Source organism: Passer domesticus, chromosome 5 (assembly GCF_036417665.1).
Source record: "Passer domesticus isolate bPasDom1 chromosome 5, bPasDom1.hap1, whole genome shotgun sequence".
NCBI lineage: Eukaryota > Metazoa > Chordata > Aves > Passeriformes > Passeridae > Passer > Passer domesticus.
Window position 1 is genome coordinate 19077209 of NC_087478.1, and position 6319 is coordinate 19083527.

Sequence of the window (6319 nt, forward strand, 5' to 3'; positions counted from 1 at the left end):
GGCCCTTTGTAGATACACTGAATGTGACTAAAATGGTTCTATCCTTCCATCACCATATATTTTCTGGAAAATCATCCATATTCTGCCTGTGATTTTTCATTTTCCAGGCAAATCTGGTGTTGTCCAGCATTCCCATTCTTCATCAACCACCCTCATGATAGCTGTATCAACCAGCTGTACAACACGGTATATTTCCCATTCTGACCGCTGTTTTGGAAGGCTGCAGCTACTCAATGGCAGAACAATATATACACACTGTTCTGCCATTAAATACAATTTTATTCTTTCTTTCTCACATGGGTTTTCTAAATAAAAGATCACTTTCACTTAACCTGGAAAAATGTCATGAAGAGATTATTTATAATTTAATTTATAAGTGTTTATTACATTCTGCTTTTAGTACTCAGGGGAACAGTACAGCTCATTTACTGCACTCTAGCTGATGGTCTACAGTCCAGATTTGGTCTGTGGTGTACTTCCATCTGAGCAGAGAAGATGGAAATGAACTGTTCTTTTTTCTTTAAGGCCAAATTTTATGTTTTCAGTCCTCTACTTTTTTTTCTCAGATTTGGGGAAAAACCTACCCTATAATGCACAGGTTTCACTCAAGTTGTTAATAATATTTATCCCGAGGATAAAATAAACCTAAACCTTAAAAAGTCTGGCAAATTATTTTTCTCTCTTCCTCATTACTCATGTGATGGGCTGAAACTGAAGTTGAAGGAAATGGAAGTGAAAGTCAGGATTATGCAGAAATTGAGTGCAGTGAGTGATTCAAAAAGAAAATTGATTAGGCTCAGATTTTGTTTTGACAGTATTTTAGGTAAAATTTTGCTTTGATGGGGATTGTAAGAAGGTTGACTTTCTGTTCCTTGTGCTGTCTTAACACAGCATCAAAGAAAGCAATTACATACAAAGTTACCTCCTGAACAAAGGCTGATATAAAATGCAGAAGTCATCATTTGTTCAAGTGAAAGTTAATTCAGAAATTATTTCTGGCCTTTTTACTTCTCTCTTGGGCAGTGGTTAGCAAGATGTCAGAAATGGAGGAGGAATCATTCTCCAGCTACGCTAAAAAGAGACAACAACCAGTGCAGTTCAAGGCAAACTACATTCAGTGCCATGCGGGCCGAGGCATCTTTAACCTCCCTTATTGTTCCTGACAATACATACATGTTCACAATCATATTAAAACACAATAGCATCAAGAACGCACACATATCTGCAACCTAATTTCTCTAAATCACTTTATGAATCTGTTATTACTAGATTTTTTCCACCCAGTAATAATTTTCTGGATATCATTTCAATGCATTCTTTGTCCCAGTAAATAAAAGTAATTGTTGTAAAAGCCTCTATTTGTTAATGTTTAGTGAAAGATACAGGTCTGGTTGTTCTAAAAATTAAATATTGTTTATCTCTGAGAAAGAATAGCAGAAAATGAGAGTGTTTTGACTTACCAAACTATGCAGACCCTGACCTAAAAGGAAGTTGAGACTCATTCCCCTATGAGATTTTTTTGACTGATTTCCAGCTGGCAAATATGGGGAGTGTTTTTTTTTAAATGCAGACCCCTGTAAAGAGTAAATGGCTTGAGACTACTCCTTTACTTCACCTAAGCTGCTACTCAGAATCTCCTCAAATTCATGCATTAAATAACGTTAATGAGTTGCAACAGAGTAGATGCCCTAGCATGCACTGCAAAACCACATCAGAGATAAAAATTAAGTATCAACACCAACCATCAGGTACGCATCAATTTCACCAAAAAAAAAAAAAAAAAGTTAAAGTATCATACACTGAAATGTAGAATAATAGAATTGTAAAATGGAAGGGAACTTAAGGATCATTTAGCTCCAATTCCTCTGCCATAGGACACTTTCGTCTAGACCAGGTTGCTCAAAGCTCCATCCAGCCTGGTCTTGAATGTGGTGTTAAACCACACCACCTTTTACACTGTGACTTCTTTTTGAATAATAGGAATAATGTTCTTGCTCTTTGGCTTTCCTTGCACTAAATGGATTAGTGGTTACAAAACAGAGGAATCATCTACCAGACAAGTAGTTGAAGGAATGGATCAGATCTGAACATAGAGATTCTATCTTTTTTTTCCACTCAGGATCTCATAGAATTCCAGACTCTTATCAAGACTCTGCTTATATACTCCTAGGAATAGTGATCTGAAACTGGAATAATGCTTAAGCCAAAACACCAGTGTGAATATTGTCATTAAAATTACTTGTCATCCTTGGTGTTAATTGCTAGGTGAATGCTACAGTGCCAATCCACCCCTCAGACAAAGAGTGCTGCTTATTACAGAAAGACAGTAGGCTAATTGTGCTTTATGGCTCTTTCTGTTGAGCATGTAATGTCTGATGTACTTACTGGTTACTTATTGTTTGTGTTACCTAGATTGGATGGTACACACAGTACACACAGCCACCATGCTCCAGGCAGCACTCTGTACAAACATTGAATTGTCATAACCAAATCATGCTCAGCCTTCTCTTCAATGCCAGAGTGTGGTGTTCTTCCAGATGGCACATTCTTTGACAAAGAACTCCCTGTGCCAACCAACAGTGGGAGGGAAACTTTGTAAGTAAGGGCTGTGGGACCAAGCCAACAGCACTCACAGGCTAGTAATCTGGAGAGGTGTGTGGATACCTTGAACCAGCTGGAAATGTGCTGCCTTTCACTGGTTAGCATGGCTGCACACTCACTGCTTCAGTCTCTTTGAGTCTCACCTTCCCACAGCCCACTCTTCTTTGAGTGACCTGTTGCTCAGTCATCCTGGGCTGTCCTTCCTTTCCCATTTTCAGCTGTGGGATGATATGTATATTTTTAATTTCTTTCCTGGCACCCAGTTTTGTCTGTTACTGACTGCTCTGCCCAGCCTTTCGCTGGATTGTGTCGTTCCTTGCAGATCCCTGGTTTGCCATTATGCTTTGTCTAGTTTACACACTCTTAGTTTTATCACTTCCTTGCTCAAACTGAAAAAATCAAACACAGAGATGCAAAGAAATCAACAATTATAGCTTATTATTTATTTCTGTTTGTGTTTCTGTAATCTTTGTTTATGTCTTCTATTTTTTAGCACAAGGGAAGAATGACATTGAAGATACATAAAATATTTTGGCATTAAATGACTCACAAAAATTATTTATTGCTCTGTATAGTCTTCTGACATTCATAGAATCTTAAACAAAATTTCCCACTCCTTTCCATCTTACATTATATCTGCTTACTTCCCAAGCAAACAAATCATGTTTCCAGTGGATGAAGGTCCTAAGTGAATAACATTTTGTCAAGAACAAGGGGTAACTAAAAAAGTACAAAATTACAGTAGATGAGACTATAAGAAGAGGGAATAATTCAGGGAAATAAGGAGAAGTAGAAAAAGATGCATAAACAAGGTGGCTGCATACTGTGTTAGAACAAGCTCCTCTAAACGTACAGGTCTCTAAATGTACAAGTCTGTTTCTAGAGGTAAAATTTTTGCTTGGTTTTCCCAACCCCCCAAACCCCAATCCCAAAATGTTGGGTGTTTTAGAAAAGCTACTTTATGAATAGACTAAAAATAAAAGAACATACTATTTCAGTGAATTTTTCACTGAATTATTTTCCCCTTATACGTGGTGAAGGCTGTTATAGGAAAAGAGAAAAATTGAAATATTTTATTCAGCCCAGGAAGAATTAATGGTTTAAACTAAAGCAGAAGATTATTTCTTACAAATCTTTATCTTATGAAATGCTCAACTTTAATATGGGCAACTTTTCACAAAAGTCAGAGCTTCTCTTAAGCTGACATGTCCTTACATGCATTTGAAGCTGCAATTGCAGTAGGTGAATGGAAAAAATGAATCAGTAAAATATGGCACAACCTTTGCTTTCCAGAATGGTGTCATATTGCTGAGACCTCTGACTTTCAGAGCTGCCTCTTCTCACCTTAGCTGTGAGCCTGAGTCTGTTTTTAACTCAAGCAAAACCTTCACAGATGTCAAGAAAGGCAATGAATTTTGAACTTGATGATTTTTCAAGGTTTTCTAGTTTGTGTCTTTATAATCAACTTTCCCCCCACTGTAACACGCTGGTAATTTCTACAGGAAATAAGAAAAAAAAAGCATAAAGCCCCTAATGCTTTTAAGGGTATAGAGAACCAAGTCTACTGATATGTTGAGTAGCATCACCTCATACCGTAAACTTAGATGATTAGGAAAGATTTGGCAAAAAATGAAATTAGATTGTCAAACTGATTTCATAGACAGGAAATAAAAGTGCAAATACATTAAGTGAGGTTATTTTTGCCTGCTTTCAACAATCCATAGAAAAGCAAATGTGTTGTCAGTGATTTGATTTACTGACCTACTTTGCAAGATTTTATGGGAAGCTGTCTGTAGATGCTGATCATATTCTTTCAGATGAAATGTTGCTTTTTTGCTGTGTACATAAATATCAAAGTATTGTAATCATCTACACACACAAATGCTGAATCAACTCCAATCTAGGCATAACTTAGTAATGCAATCTCTGGGCTTTGGCTATTGGCAGAAATGTCTGCAGTGAAGGTGTTACAAGAAAAAGGCAGCAAAATCTTTGGCAGTGTCCAATACAATAGCTGTTCTTATTCTTCTCCTTCTAAAGCTTATATGCATTCCTGTCCTGGGTTGGAAAATGCTGCCCCTTACACCTACCTAAAATCTGATAGTTCCAACCTTCATGCCTAGCTATCCTTTAGCTTTAGTGATATGATTTTCCATCAGATTACTACTGAGGGAGAAGGACTCGTCATTTTACTGAAGAAAAGTGAACTACAGAGAATTTGAGTAGCTTCTTCATGGGTCCATAGGGAGTTTATTTTAGGGCAGGTGTTTGAAGCTAGGCTAGTGCTTTAAATATTAGGTCACTGCTGGATTTCTGCTTGCCACGTATCCACAACTATGTGGGTTGAAGAAATCACTATGTTTTCCCCCTGAAGCAGTGTACAGCAGTAATATTCAGGCTTACACATGAGGTAGGAAGTAAAATAAAAATCTACCAAAGCCATAGCGTAACAGGCAAAATTCATAATTAAAAGAGGGGAACATCTCTTACATTTGTGTCTATTATAATAATGTAAGGTACTGCTTAGAGCAAGAATTAACACTGGATATGACAGGAATGAAAGATAGCATTGGAAATGCAATTTGCAAGTAGATTGTGTACCCTTCATCATGCCAGTACTCTTCCACCTTTCCAATGGTCCTTTCTAGGAAGTATCTGCATAAATCAGTGCTTTTTTACTCAGCAGTCTGTTTAGGAAAAATTTCATAGGCTGTCTTTCTGTCAAACACCTCAACAGCTCCAATGTAAGGACCTTGTAATCTATTTTTAATCTCAAAAGAACAAGAAATAAACAAAGCCTTCTTTCACACCACTCAGCTCTTCAGAGTGAAGTCCTTATCCTTCTTGGCAAAGCCAGAAGTTGTCTGTCTCCCCTGTTACTGATGCAGAAGTCTAGAATTCAGAAGCTTGAACTTGGTTGTCTGGGCTGTGTCCTGATCCCTGTATGTAGTTTCTTTAAGAAGGACCCTGTGTTCCTCTAGACCTATGTAAGGTTGATGGACTCTGATATGTCACCTGGGTTATCATATAAACTCTTCTGCAAACACAGTTTTCTTTGTTCCATTTGTCTAATCCATCACCACAAAGTGCATACCAGTGCACTACAACAAATTTGAAAAAAAAAAAAAACCAACAAAAAAATTAAAGCAAATTGTTCAAGTGCTGCAACAAGGGATCAGATACAGAACATTAAGTTTTTTCTAAACTGGAAAGGTAAGCTGTGTGGTTTTGTTACTTGACAGTTGACTCTGCTATATTTTACTTGGTTTTTTTTTTGTTCTGTAAATAGAAGTATGCTACTAACATATAACTCATTCTGGTTTATGACCTAGCAGGGAAAGTCAGCTCTAACACTTTATAGCTCCAAAGCAGAATATTTTTTGTGTGTGGTTCTGTTGTGTTGGCTTTCTGCGGTGTAAGAACTATAAATCTATATCTAGTAAAGCTTTAAATATTTCAATTTTATCAATTAAACATTATTTCCCTCTTCAAGAAACCAAAATATGTCAGAAATTGCTCTGTATCTGATCTGCAAGGCATTCAAGTTTAACATCAATAAACATAGAGGAATGTCCTCAGTTTAGGCATTCTGATTTGTATAGCTTTGTGTACATGCGTGCATATGTGTTTGCAAATATATATATATATATATTCAAAAATTAAATACAGTCTCATTTTACTTTACTGGCATCTATAAAGGAAGATAATTGCTGGGGAA